Source organism: Leiobunum rupestre, chromosome 9 (assembly GCF_980474605.1).
Source record: "Leiobunum rupestre chromosome 9, qqLeiRupe1.1.hap1, whole genome shotgun sequence".
In the NCBI taxonomy this organism is placed as follows: domain Eukaryota; kingdom Metazoa; phylum Arthropoda; class Arachnida; order Opiliones; family Sclerosomatidae; genus Leiobunum; species Leiobunum rupestre.
This window is the reverse complement of record NC_143392.1, coordinates 41402353-41418135: the sequence shown is the minus strand read 5'-3', so window position 1 is coordinate 41418135 and position 15783 is coordinate 41402353.

The following is a 15783-nucleotide window of genomic DNA, read 5'->3' as shown; positions in this document are numbered from 1 at the left end:
GTAAAAGTGGATTCTTCTTGAGTGATTGACCCCAGACATGACATAGGCGACTCTTAAAACGTGCTGCATTAACGCGTCTTTTGAAGGAGGTATGTTATCAATGTCTCTGTTAATTTGGCTAAAAAGAGTTTGTCTTGCCATATTTACATCTTCGTCGGTACTACATAGGTCGGTTATTAAAATCCCGAATCGCTCGATTAATGGGAAAATTTATCTAATACTTGACGGTGAAACTCGCAAGGACAAAGCTGTCAGTGCCGGCGTTACATCGTTAAAAGCGTTCCATGTAGACCATGCCGTTTTTTTCCCTTTCCCGACAAAGCTTGAGGTGGTATCGCAGCCTGTGAGAGCGTGAAATGTGGTCAAAGCTTGACAATTGTCCCGTCCCAACTTCGAGGTGACCAGCGTGGCGTCTAGATACCGAAAAGCGTTTCCTGTACCAAAAGGGAGGTTTAACTTCTCACAGGGAATGACGTGGGCGAAACTGACGCTCAGTACAAAAACATCAGTATCAAGAGTTCTTATTAAGATTTTTTTCAATCGTAATTTAGCTCCGTGATAGGCGTGTAGTAAAAGCTTCGTGAGTGCACGGTGAAATATCTTCAATGTTTGTTATCTCCATGGAACCAAGGGCCTCATCTTCGTTTGTTACAATCACTAGTCCTGGAAAGTCGGAAGAACAAATTTTTTGACTTAAAAAGGCGAAAAGTTCCTTTTTGTTGTCATCTACCCTCAGGAACTGTGGCCAATTTCGAGGCAGGTCTTTTCTTCCTTCCACCCTCATTCTAGCTCCAGGTCGCCTTTTTTGTCTAGTACTTGCTTTTAGACTGTTTTGTATATAGACGTCGAAAACCATGTCAATGCCTGAAACATAATTTTGAAATTGTCGTTTAATGTATTTTACGATTGATTCTGCATAATCATTAAACGAAGCACAGGTTCCGGGTTTTATCATGTTAATCATTGCGGCACCGTCAATGAGTACCAAGTCAACAACTGGAGGCGTTGATAGATCATGTCCCGCTTCTAATTGGTCTTCGAGAAACTGTGCTAGGTCAGACTTGGTACTAGTTCTAACAGCACCGTTTTCGGAGATAGATGGAGGAAATGGGTGGTTTTCATGACTGAAAAACTCCTGAAGATTGCCCGTTCGAACTTGGCAAGCTATGTATAGCCTAGAAAAAGGGTTTTATGTCTTTTCTCAAAGCTGTTAACTGTAACTGGTTTCTTGACTTTTATTTTACTGGTGGTCTACTAAAGAAAGGTAACTTATTCTTCTTGACGACTTCAGATAAGTCAACCTTACATTTCACCAGCCGAGTTTGAAAAAAAAACTTTTAATTGGGCTTCTCCTACGTCTTTCATGGTTTTCAATGATGCAGCTATTTTAGGGTCGATAATTTTTTGGGTGTCCAATACAATTAAGTACTTGCTTTGGTCTGAAAACGGGTTACCCATGTCGTTGATAACCAAAATCATTGATTTTACGTTCTCCAGAAATTGTATCTGTTTACTGGGCGTGTCTTCGTGATGTGGTAACAAATGACCATTAGTGTCTTTTTCTTACTATGAGTCTTGTAAATTCGTTTACGAGTCTTGCTAGTTCTGGTCCCACTACCATCCATCTGCGAAGAGCCGAAGGTTTTTCTGTTAGTCCGATTACTACTCCGTCTCCTTTGATTACTGCGTTATTTTGTTCATGACTTTCATCCAGAGGGATTTTACTAATAAATGGTCTTAAAGATTTTTTTACTGTAAATTTGCCTTTGCAAAATTCGTCGAAGATTTTAGGGTGTCGACCGTGAAGAGAAATCATATCTCGTAAGTGAACACAAACGGCTCGAGCGTTATTCGTGTGGTCGAAGGAAAAAAACAGGCCTCTTAATCTTCTTAGGGTCTCTACCTAGGACAGAAAATTACCCTCGTGCATCGCACGATCCCATGAAAAAACTGCGACTTCTACATCTAAAACCAATTTCCAAAAATGAAACTGTGGAGAAGCGTCAGCTCGTAATTTGCACTACTATTCGAATGACGTCTATGAATACACCTCATTCGTATTTGGACGTTCTTCAAAGGCTTGTTGTCTTAAAATGAATAAAGCGCAAGCAGTTATTTGGTGAGCACGTAAAGTTCTTTTACATGTGAAGCCTTAAGAAATGAATTAGCAGTTCCAGATGTTGCTACATTCACCTGTTCAAGCGCGGATACCCAGCCACTACCATCCAATAGGTCACCCAAAATTTTCAATTAGTTCATTTTTAGATGCAAGCCACCGAGCATGACAACCATTGAGTCCTCGCCAAATTTTTCTGGCCAATTCCACTGAATTTCTTTCACTAACTTAAAAAGAGGCTGGTCACAGGCGATAATAGGTATCTGACCAGGATTTAACTTTTCCGTTGCCTTTTTTACAAGTTCCATGGAATGGCGTATCATTGCTACGGATTTTGAATCATCTGGAAACAGCGGCAAAATTGCGGTAGTAGATACGGCGTCTTTTGGTACCGTATTTTCTTTTGGTACTGTGATATGCTGCCCAAGAGACGTGTATATCATCAACTTCTCCAGTTGCAATTACTTTCTGAATGTGTGAGCACCATTTAAGCTCTTCGTTTTCCATCTTCACCTGATTTTCCGAGTTTGGTAAGGTGAAAGTCTTCGGAATAGTTATGTTCTTTTTAGTTGCGCTAACAGGCGGAACTTCAGAATAGCTTTGCGTCAACGTGGAAACCTTCCTTCCAGTTTTGATAAGTTCTAACGGTTTTTGTTTGTGTCCTTCGTCATATTCTTCCGGATGTTGGAATAAGAAAATCCCAGTTCCATGAAAGGAACTTTGCGCACTAGTTGCGGAAGGGTTGTGGTCGATGTTATCTATGGCACAAGTCGTAAACACCCCTAAGTTCAACGATGGAGGACACACGGCTTCAGTCTCTTCGAAGTGTTCAACTACTGCATTTCCTAATTCTGCGGAGCAACCAAGTGCACGATCATATGACAAAGAAAGTCCAAGTCTGTATAAAGTGTCAATCACATTCTTAGATCTAGTTTCTTCGTGAACGCCAGCGACATTTGAACCTGGATTACATCGTTTTTCTTGTATTACAGAATCAGCTTGGCTACGAGACCTTCCCTCAACGCCACTTTAATTATTCGACTCCTTGATGAATCTACGACTGGATTACTTCAACCTCTCTCTCTCTTTTCAATAATCACTCCGGCAAATTTACGTCATGAATTCCTCTACAATTTCCTGATCGCCAACTCTACTTCAATAATAAACGCCAGATCCCGAGAATTTCAGTTACTTCTACCATTGTCTCTTTGGACTAAAAAACAATCGTGAAAAGTGCCACTTTACATCTCCACCGCGTGTAAAGCTGTGATTTATCTCGCCGTTCTTATTCGCCTACACGCTTGATAAAGAGATTCCACACAGCTGCCCAGTTGGAAACCTAAAAAGAAAAAAGTGAAAAAACATTAAACCAAAGAAAAAATTCTCACTCGGAAGTTATATAAAAACTGCTTTATTGCCGCCGACTCAGAACGCCAGCGACATTTGAACCTGGATTAAATCGTTTTCCTTGTATTACAGGTAAATCAAACAATTCTTATTATTATTATCATCATTTTTTTTATAAACGCTGGTGCTCGGAGCTTATAAGCAGACTCTTATATTAAAAAATTATTCATAAAAATATGGGGACGGAAGCCGCACTAACTTCTGTTTTACAAGAACTTAAAAAAATGAGATCAGATAATAAAGCTGAGTTCGACAAGTTAAACACTTGCAACCAAATTATCAATCTAAAACTAGATAAAATATGCAAAAAGATAAACGAACATAAGACCCAACTCGGCAAACTTGAAGAAAAAGTTGATGAAATAGACACTATTAAGTTTGAAACGGATAAATTCCAAGAGTTAGTCAAGGAAAGGCTCAATTCCAGAGATAAACAAATTTCGAGTTAAACGTCCCAAGTCGATTCTCTTGAGGCAGATAAAAGACGTAGTAATATAACCATCTCAGGTCTTCCAGGAAAGCCTGGTGAAGACCGCACCCAGCTAGCGAGATAAGTAAAAACACAAACTTAAAGAATTACTAAACATCGAGGTCAAACTGCTGCCCCATCAGGTATATAGAAGAGGGGAAAATAAGATAATAATTTTAAAACTAGATAATTTAACTCTAAAAAATGAAATTATGAAAAATGCCTATAAACTAAAAGGATCGCAAATTTACATCGCACACGATTACACAATAAAACAAGAAACTGCCCGTTACAACCTACGACAATTTATTAAACATCCTGATAATAATTCGGCTAAATTCAAAACTCAATTCACTGTTGTTAAGGACGATCAAATCTACATTTATAATGAAGCTAAAAATTGTGTAGAGTTGAAAATTTAAAAGCAAATTGTTAATTATTAATAAATATAGATGGTTTAAATTTCGTAATACCATTATGAGCTTGGTTTATTCAAATATCCGCAGTGCGCACTGGAACTTCCCGGCTCTTTATGCTAATCTCCTAAGCCTAAATATTAATCCAGACATATTCGCACTCACTGAAACTTGGTTTAAAAAAAACGTTGTATTCTATCATGCTGGTTATACGTTCTGCGGCTTCGGAGATAGAATTGGAGGTGGGATAGGCTTTTACTACAGAAATGATTTGCAAATTTCTCCAATTCAACAATGCTGTTTATTTTTTAATGACATAGAAAGTTACGCAGTCAAAAATAACAAATCCAATGAAATTTATGTTGTAATTTACCGTCCGCACTCAGCCAACATCGACAAATTTTTCGATTTTCTGGAACAAATTCTAAATTTCTCTCTCAAAATTCGCCATAATAAAAAAGTCATAATTGCTGGTGACTTCAATATCGACCTTTTATCTACAACCCCGTGCTCAAACAAAATACTAGACTTATTTATCAGCTACAACTTCCAGCAAAATGTTTTTCAACAAACCCGTAAATCTGGAAAATGTATCGATAATATATTTAGTAACTGTTATGTTAACATTTCAGTCCTCGATGTAGACGTATTGTACCATATTGTAATTCACCTAAAAGGCCTTGATTGTGAAAAAGTTACCGAAAAAACTAAAATTCGGAACTTCAGTCAAAATAATTTAAATTAATTCGCGTCAAATATTTCAATTATCGACTGGAAAAATCTTTACAATAAAACGTGCGTCAACGAGGCTTACAATTATTTGGAAAATAACTTAAAAAGGGAATATGATAAATGTTTTAACTATATAACCTTATCAACTAAAAATAATTCATGGGTAACGAAGGAAATAAAAAATTTACTAAAACGGAAACATAAACTACAAAAAATTGCGAAACACTATCCATCGCCTGAAAATATAAATAATTACACAAAATTTCGTAATACTACTAATAACGCCCTTAGAAATGTACGGAATAATTACTTTTATTGTAAATTAAAAGAAAGCTAAAACGCAAGACATAAATGGCAAACTTTAAACGCTTTAATGAATAGAAACCAAAAGCCTCAGATTGATATTCCCATAACCCCAAATAACTTAAATAACTACTTTACAAAAGAATCTAGATTAAATTCAGACGAAATTCTAGTACCATGAGCCTCTTCCCAGTTACCGCGGATGAAATTCGCTCGATCTCTGCGAGTATCCCAAATAACTCGGCCGCCGGCTTTGACGAAATGCATACCAAACCAATAAAATTCATTCTTCCTTATATTTTACTTCCTATTGTATTTTTAATAAACCTTTCTTTTAATGCACCTTTCTTTTAATGCAGGCATATACCCGAATGCTCTTAAAAAAACTTTAATAATTCCTATCCATAAAAAAGGTGACAGAGCCGATTGTCAAAATTACAGACCAATCTCTATTTTATCTTTCATTTCTAAAATATTTGATAAGGCGTTTCATAACAGATTACTCTCTTTCACTACAAAATATAATCTCATATCTGATTCTCAATTCGGCTTTCAAATCTTTAAATAAGTTTAATTTAAAGTAATTAAAAGATATATTTTAAGGACCCGAAAATAATTTTATTTCAAACATTTACTCCAGGTATATTATAAATATTTGCATGAAATATATGAACGAAAAATCTACCAAATTCGTAGCAAGTTAGAAACTCACCTCTTTAATCTCATCTCGAAATGCTTCGGAATATATATATATATATGCTGCCGGTACAACAAAAATTAGTTAATTAAACAACAAATTAAGAGGTTCTCTGGAATGGTAGGTTTTGTAGTAGTGGAGAAATAAACAATATGGCCAACGGCATCATGAAAATACAAAACGAAGGACATTTTTCTGAGAGTGATAAAAACGCATGTATCTTGAAAAGTTAAAGTCGGTTAGTTTTGGAATATTTTTCTCGTTATTCTCCGAAATTTCTCTACAAGATAAAGGTATAATAATCTGCAACCACTTGCACCATTTCGCAAAAACAACATTTAAAAAAGTCATATTTTGGGCAAAATTTGACCTTTAGGTGCGTTTCTACCTTAGTTCCACTTGTTCCAGGTTTACCGAATTTTAATATTACGTCTATAATAACCTTCCAAAAACATTGGTGCAAGAAATCCCGTGAAATTCCGTAAAGGGGACGATTGGCCTCCTGGTGTCAGTTATAGAAATATATTACATATATTTGGATTCTGCATAAAAAGTCGAGTAAAAATATTAAAATACTTATTTAATAATGTTAATATTTAATTTTGTCCCCAAAAAGTCGATTTCAAAACACTGTGCCCCTTCCTAGAATTTCGCTGGGAGAGGCAACTAATGTTATTGCCCCCTCCAACTTTTTGGTCAGTTGAAATCTGCAAAAGGCTCAAATTATCAGTTTAAAAGCATAAAAAACTTATAAAACCTGACTGTGTTTAATTTCAGTTTTTTCCCACCAATTTACATAGTAGTAAAATGTACACGTGCATTCGGAGAAGCTACACTACATTAAAAATTCAAAACCATTCTCCAGACCCCTTTTGGTTTATCTTTGCCCCCTAAAACTTTTAGAACGTTCCTACGCCCCTGCCAGTTAGGAATTTGTTTGGAAACAAAATAGTATCAAATCTCTCAGAACCGCAATTAAAATGGTTAAAGCAGAGGGTTATTATGTAATTATATTCGTTGGTGGAAAGCTGCTGGTAGAAAGAGAGATAAATTTGGAAAACGTCGCGGTGGTTGGCTAAAGTTTTCTTTTACTCTTCCTGTTGATTTTGTGGCCACTTCTGAACCGCCAGCTTCCGAACCATCAACTTCCGAAAGGATAGCTTCGGCTTGCTTAGGAAGGCCTCCGATAGATTTTTCGAGTGAAAAGGAACGCTGTTAACGTAATCAAATAAATAAATTCGTAAATGATATAGATGGAGAACCATTAACCAAATTGATCAAGTCTACGGAAATGGTTGCGAAAAGATGAGGTCAAACTGATTTGGCGGTTGTCTTGGGATAATTAATTAAAAGTCCGAACAGACCTTCTCTGATTAGGTCAACTATTGCCAAGGCAAAACCAACGACTTGCTCCGAAGAAAAAGCATTGGCACTGATTATTGATTGCAACTTATCAACGCGTATAAAATGATTAGACAAATTCAATATCCCATGGCGCTTACATATTTCCATCGTACAATAGATCATTAAATCCAAAGAACTCTGTAGACCCTCTGCAATCAACGTATCAGAATCTATGGCGTTCGTGCCGTTACAAATCTGCTAAATCACACAACATGAATAATTTTTAAATTGCAAATTAAGTGTATGATCACATACGCCAAGAAATTAAATTTAAATACGCTTCCAGTGACATAAGCAGCTTCTTGGTGCTTCGACTTACGAAACCGCTGACGCAACATTGTTTGTAACAACGGTTATTCCCCTTAACGTGCGATCGGATATTCGTCACACACTTTGAAATAACCTAGCCCCACAATCATTTCGCTTCTGCGATTGGAATTTTAAATAGAATCGAAGGAAACGATTTTAGGTGAAAAGACATGGGTTGTCAATCAAATACACAAATTAATTCCATTTACAATGACAATGTCCGGAGTGACGATTTCCGTTAAGTACCGTCTCCATTTGACGGTCATCGATGGCAAAGTTCTCAGTATTATTTCTAGAGTTTCATCTCATCAGTGTTGCCCTATTTTTGGTGCTACACCGACACAGTTTAATGATATTGCACGTTAACACTTTAAACCGAAAGACGAAAGCACATTTGAATACGGTGTTTACACCGGTGGATACGTTTCCTAAAGTTCTGTCTGCATTTGGGGTATAGCAATGTAGACGGACTTAGAACGCGAAGAATAAAAGGTGGGGCTTAAAATCCTATTTTCATTGAACGAAAAAGGAAAATTCAAAGTTTGCTGTGGAAGAAATTGGCTTAACGGGTTGATTTCCCTAATCCTGGTGGAGCAGGAACGAGTAACGATGGCAATACCACGAGAAGATCGTTGTCTTTGAAAAATCAGTCGGTGTTTGCTGAAATTCTTGGCATTGAGAAATGGTTAATCGAAAGCTTACACGTTATTTTGTTTATAATTTCTTCAAGTCTGCCAATTAATTCTGAAAAATTTGGGGTTAACTGCAAGAGCGTAGCTAATAAATATATCGCAGAATACCATTGGTTTTATTTGCCAGTTACTGTCCATAAAATCCAATTTTATGGGAAATGAAATAATTCGAAAGGCGGCTTTGCCCGTGGGCATGCTTAGTGAGTCCAGAAAAAAAATCTATCACCGAGATCGAGAAATGCACGCGAGGAAATCTTCGAGGATTCACAATAAAACATACATTTTCTGTAGAGCAATGGATTCCTCAGATCCGATTGTCTTGGACTTTTCTTTAAATAAGAGGTTGGAAAAACGTGTAATCTACCGAAGATTTCCCGTGAGCTACTTAACGAACCCCAAGAACCAATATTCCTAATCAGTGTTGACCTTCTACAAGAAAAAGACGACAATTTTAATTATATCGAAGGTGACAGAGAAAACCCCATTGAGCACCACGAAAAGATATCCATATTAAATAATCTAAGCTTAGAAGTTCTTTCGGAACCAGAAAATTGATATTATAAATCCAAAATACTTTTGTAACAGTATATAAAATTAAAAAGTTATTCTATAAGAGGTATTTCTAAAATCATATAGTTCTGCCATTTAGTATAGCCCGAATGTTAATCTTAAGACTTTAGTTTTCTGTTACCGGTTCTAACCAAATTAGTGCGGTTTGGGCTATTTTTTGTTAATTTATTTTAATTTTTAAATTAACTTTTAAAGGATATGCGTGTAGATCACCAAATTTGGCAAATATAACTAAAATTTGGGGTAGTGTTCTAGGGAATGTCGAAGAAAGATCAGGGCCGTCTTTAGCTCTCAGGCGCCTCTGGGCTAATTATATTAGGTGCCCTTTTATATATTTTTTATAGTATCTGTTTAACAGTGTTTGAATACTTTAGAATTAAAATATAAAAAATTAAGGGTCAGATGGCTTCCCTCCGGGGAGACGCCCTAGGGCTTAGCCCTACCTAGCGCAATGTTAGAGAGGGGCCTGAGAAAGATCCAGTGGAGACTGGCGCGTTTTTGAGAAATACTCTTCTGAACATGGACTGAAACGTGTTTTTTCACTCTTATTTCGTCTGTGCAGAGACTTTGGATATACCTAGGACGTTGAAATTTTTAAATTCTACTAATATGATGGCGGACTATTCATTTCCGTCGGCAGATTTTCGATATCCCTTCAGGGAAGCTAGTTCCGTCGCAGCATATATATATATATTCCGAAGCATTTCGAGATCAGATTAAAGAGGTGAGTTTCTAACTCGCTACGAATTTGGTAGATTTTTCGTTCATATATTTCATGCAAATATTTATAATCTACCTGGAGTAAATGTTTGAAATAAAATTATTTTCGGGTCCTTAATATATATCTTTTAATTACTTTAAATTAAACTTATTTAAAGATTTGAAAGCCGAATTGAGAATCAGATATGAGATTATATTTTGTAGTGAAAGAGAGTAATCTGTTATGAAACGCCTTATCAAATATTTTAGAAATGAAAGATAAAATAGAGATTGGTCTGTAATTTTGACAATCGGCTCTGTCACCTTTTTTATGGATAGGAATTATTAAAGTTTTTTTAAGAGCGTTCGGGTATATGCCTGCATTAAAAGAAAGGTGCATTAAAAGAAAGGTTTATTAAAAATACAATAGGAAGTAAAATATAAGGAAGAATTAATTTTATTGGTTTGGTATGCATTTCGTCAAAGCCGGCGGCCGAGTTATTTGGGATACTCGCAGAGATCGAGCGAATTTCATCCGCGGTAACTGGGAAGAGGCTCATGGTACTAGAATTTCGTGTCGAATAAGTTGTACTTTCGTCTGAATTTAATCTAGATTCTTTTGTAAAGTAGTTATTTAAGTTATTTGGGGTTATGGGAATATCTATCTGAGGCTTTTGGTTTCTATTCATTAAAGCGTTTAAAGTTTGCCATTTATGTCTTGCGTTTTAGCTTTCTTTTAATTTACAATAAAAGTAATTATTCCGTACATTTCTAAGGGCATTATTAGTAGTATTACGAAATTTTGTGTAATTATTTATATTTTCAGGCGATGGATAGTGTTTCGCAATTTTTTGTAGTTTATGTTTCCGTTTTAGTAAATTTTTTATTTCCTTCGTTACCCATGAATTATTTTTAGTTGATAAGGTTATATAGTTAAAACATTTATCATATTCCCTTTTTAAGTTATTTTCCAAATAATTGTAAGCCTCGTTGACGCACGTTTTATTGTAAAGATTTTTCCAGTCGATAATTGAAATATTTGACGCGAATTAATTTAAATTATTTTGACTGAAGTTCCGAATTTTAGTTTTTTCGGTAACTTTTTCACAATCAAGGCCTTTTAGGTGAATTACAATATGGTCCAATACGTCTACATCGAGGACTGAAATGTTAACATAACAGTTACATTTTCCAGATTTACCGGTTTGTTGAAAAACATTTTGCTGGAAGTTGTAGCTGATAAATAAGTCTAGTATTTTGTTTGAGCACGGGGTTGTAGATAAAAGGTCGATATTGAAGTCACCAGCAATTATGACTTTTTTATTATGGCGAATTTTGAGAGAGAAATTTAGAATTTGATCCAGAAAATCGAAAAATTTGTCGATGTTGGCTGAGTGCGGACGGTAAATTACAACATAAATTTCATTGGATTTGTTATTTTTGACTGCTTAACTTTCTATGTCATTAAAAAATAAACAGCATTGTTGAATTGGAGAAATTTGCAAATCATTTCTGTAGTAAAAGCCTATCCCACCTCCAATTCTATCTCCCAAGCCGCAGAACGTATAACCAGCATGATAGAATACAACGTTATTTTTAAACCAAGTTTCAGTGAGTGCGAATATATCTGGATTTATATTTAGGCTTAGGAGATTAGCATAAAGAGCCGGGAAGTTCCAGTGCGCACTGCGGATATTTGAATAAACCAAGCTCATAATGGTATTACGAAATTTAAACCATCTATATTTATTAATAATTAACAATTTGCTTTTAAATTTTCAACTCTACACAATTTTTAGCTTCATTATAAATGTAGATTTGATCGTCCTTAACAACAGTGAATTGAGTTTTGAATTTAGCCGAATTATTATCAGGATGTTTAATAAATTGTCGTAGGTTGTAACGGGCAGTTTCTTGTTTTATTGTGTAATCGTGTGCGATGTAAATTTGCGATCCTTTTAGTTTATAGGCATTTTTCATAATTTCATTTTTTAGAGTTAAATTATCTAGTTTTAAAATTATTCTCTTATTTTCCCCTCTTCTATATACCTGATGGGGCAGCAGATTGACCTCGATGTTTAGTAATTCTTTAAGTTTGTTTTTTTACTTATCTCGCTAGCTGGGTGCGGTCTTCACCAGGCTTTCCTGGAAGACCTGAGATGGTTATATTACTACGTCTTTTATCTGCTTCAAGAGAATCGACTTGGGACGTTTAACTCGAAATTTGTTTATCTCTGGAATTGAGCCTTTCCTTGACTAACTCTTGGAATTTATCCGTTTCAAACTTAATAGTGTCTATTTCATCAACTTTTTCTTCAAGTTTGCCGAGTCGGGTCTTATGTTCGTTTATCTTTTTGCATATTTTATCTAGTTTTAGATTGATATTTTGGTTGCAAGTGTTTAACTTGTCGAACTCAGCTTTATTATCTGATCTCATTTTTTTAAGTTCTTGTAAAATAGAAGTTAGTGCGGCTTCCATCCCCATATTTTTATGAATAATTTTTTAATATAAGAGTCTGCTTATAAGCTCCGAGCACCAGCGTTTATAAAAAAAATGATAATAATAATAAGAAATGTTTGATTTACCTGTAATACAAGTAAAACGATTTAATCCAGGTTCAAATGTCGCTGGCGTTCTGAGTCGGCGGCAATAAAGCAGTTTTTATATAACTTCCGAGTGAGAATTTTTTCTTTGGTTTAATGTTTTTTCACTTTTTTCTTTTTAGGTTTCCAACTGGGCAGCTGTGTGGAATCTCTTTATCAAGCGTGTAGGCGAATAAGAACGGCGAGATAAATCACAGCTTTACACGCGGTGGAGATGTAAAGTGGCACTTTTCACGATTGTTTTTTAGTCCAAAGAGACAATGGTAGAAGTAACTGAAATTCTCGGGTTCTGGCGTTTATTATTGAAGTAGAGTTGGCGATCAGGAAATTGTAGAGGAATTCATGACGTAAATTTGCCGGAGTGATTATTGAAAAGAGAAAGAGGTTGAAGTAATCCAGTCGTAGATTCAGCAAGGAGTCGAATTATTAAACTGGCGTTGAGGGAAGGTCTCGTAGCCAAGCTGATTCTGTAATACAAGAAAAACGATGTAATCCAGGTTCAAATGTCGCTGGCGTTCACGAAAAAACTAGATCTACGAATGTGATTGACACTTTATACAGACTTGGACTTTCTCTGTCATATGATCGTGTACTTGGTTGCTCCGCAGAATTAGGAAATGCAGTAGTTGAACACTTCGAAGAGACTGAAGCCGTGTGTCCTCCATCGTTGAACTTAGGGGTGTTTACGACTTGTGCCATAGATAACATCGACCACAACCCTTCCGCAACTAGTGCGCAAAGTTCCTTTCATGGAACTGGGATTATCTTATTCCAACATCCGGAAGAATATGACGAAGGACACAAACAAAAACCGTTAGAACTTATAAAAACTGGAAGGAAGGTTTCCACGTTGACGCAAAGCTATTCTGAAGTTCCGCCTGTTAGCGCAACTAAAAAGAACATAACTATTCCGAAGACGTTCACCTTACCAAACTCAGAAAGTAATTGCAACTGGAGAAGTTGATGATATACACGTCTCTTGGGCAGCATATCACAGTACCAAACCTCCTGGAGAAAATACGGTACCAAAAGACGCCGTATCTACTACCGCAATTTTGCCGCTGTTTCCAGATGATTCAAAATCCGTAGCAATGATACGTCATTCCATGGAACTTGTAAAAAAGGCAACGGAAAAGTTAAATCCTGGTCAGATACCTATTATCGCCTGTGACCAGCCTCTTTTTAAGTTAGCGAAAGAAATTCAGTGGAATTGGCCAGAAAAATTCGGCGAGGACTCAATGGTTGTCATGCTCGGTGGCTTGCATCTAAAAATGAACTAATTGAAAATTTTGGGTGACCTATTGGATGGTAGTGGCTGGGTATCCGCGCTTGAACAGGTGAATGTAGCAACATCTGGAACTGCTAATTCATTTCTTAAGGCTTCACATGTTTAAGAACTTTACGTGCTCACCAAATAACTGCTTGCGCTTTATTCATTTTAAGACAACAAGCCTTTGAAGAACGTCCAAATACGAATGAGGTGTATTCATAGACGTCATTCGAATAGTGGTGCAAATTACGAGCTGACTCTTCTCCACAGTTTCATTTTTGGAAATTGGTTTTAGATGTAGAAGTCGCAGTTTTTTCATGGGATCGTGCGCTGCACGAGGGTAATTTTCTGTCCTAGGTAGAGACCCTAAGAAGATTAAGTGGCCTGTTTTTTTCCTTCGACCACACGAATTACGCTCGAGCCGTTTGTGTTCACTTACGAGATATGATTTCTCTTCAGGGTCGACACCCTAAAATCTTCGACGAATTTTGCAAAGGCAAATTTACAGTAAAAAAATCTTTAAGACCATTTATTAGTAAAATCCCTCTGGATGAAAGTCATGAACAAAATAACGCAGTAATCAAAGGAGACGGAGTAGTAATCGGACTAACAGAAAAACCTTCGGCTCTTCGCAGATGGATGGTAGTGGGACCAGAACTAGCAAGACTCGTAAACGAATTTACAAGACTCATAGTAAGAAAAAGACACTAATGGTCATTTGTTACCACATCACGAAGACACGCCCAGTAAACAGATACAATTTCTGGAGAACGTAAAATCAATGATTTTGGTTATCAACGACATGGGTAACCCGTTTTCAGACCAAAGCAAGTACTTAATTGTATTGGACACCCAAAAAATTATCGACCCTAAAATAGCTCACAATTGAAAACCATAAAAGACGTAGGAGAAGCCCAATTAAAAGTTTTTTTTTCAAACTCGGCTGGTGAAATGTAAGGTTGACTTATCTGAAGTCGTCAAGAAGAATAAGTTACCTTTCTTTAGTAGACCACCAGTAAAATAAAAGTCAAGAAACCAGTTACAGTTAACAGCTTTGAGAAAAGACATAAACCCATTTTCTAGGCTATACATAGCTTGCCAAGTTCGAACGGGCAATCTTCAGGAGTTTTTCAGTCATGAAAACCAAACATTTCCTCCATCTATCTCCGAAAACGGTGCTGTTAGAACTAGTACCAAGTCTGACCTAGCACAGTGTCTCGAAGACCAATTAGAAGCGGGACATGATCTATCAACGCCTCCAGTTGTTGACTTGGTACTCATTGACGGTGCCGCAATGATTAACATGATAAAACCCGAAACCTGTGCTTCGTTTAGTGATTATGCAGAATCAATCGTAAAATACATTAAACGACAATTTCAAAATTATGTTTCACGCATTGACATGGTTTTCGACGTCTATATACAAAACAGTCTAAAAGCAAGTACTAGACAAAAAAAGGCGACCTGGAGCTAGAATGAGGGTGGAAGGAAGAAAAGACCTGCCTCGAAATTGGCCACAGTTCCTGAGGGTAGATGACAACAAAAAGGAACTTTTCGCCTTTTTAAGTCAAAAAATTTGTTCTTCCGACTTTCCAGGACTAGTGATTGTAACAAACGAAGATGAGGCCCTTAGTTCCATGGAGATAACAAACATTGAAGATATTTCACCGTGCACTCACGAAGAAGCTGACACGAAGCTTTTACTACACGCCTATCACGGAGCTAAATTACGATTGAAAAAAATCTTAATAAGAACTCTTGATACTGATGTTTTTGTACTGAGCGTCAGTTTCGCCCACGTCATTCCCTGTGAGAAGTTATACCTCACTTTTGGTACAGGAAACGCTTTTCGGTATCAAGACGCCACCCTGGTCACCTCGAAGTTGGGACGGGACAAGTGTCAAGCTTTGACCACATTTCACGCTCTCACAGGCTGCGATACCACCTCAAGCTTTGTCGGGAAAGGGAAAAAAACGGCATGGTCTACATGGAACACTTTTAACGATGTAACGCCGGCACTGACAGCTTTGTCCTTGCGAGTTTCACCGTCAAGTATTAGATAAATTTTCCCATTAATCGAGCGATTCGGGATTTT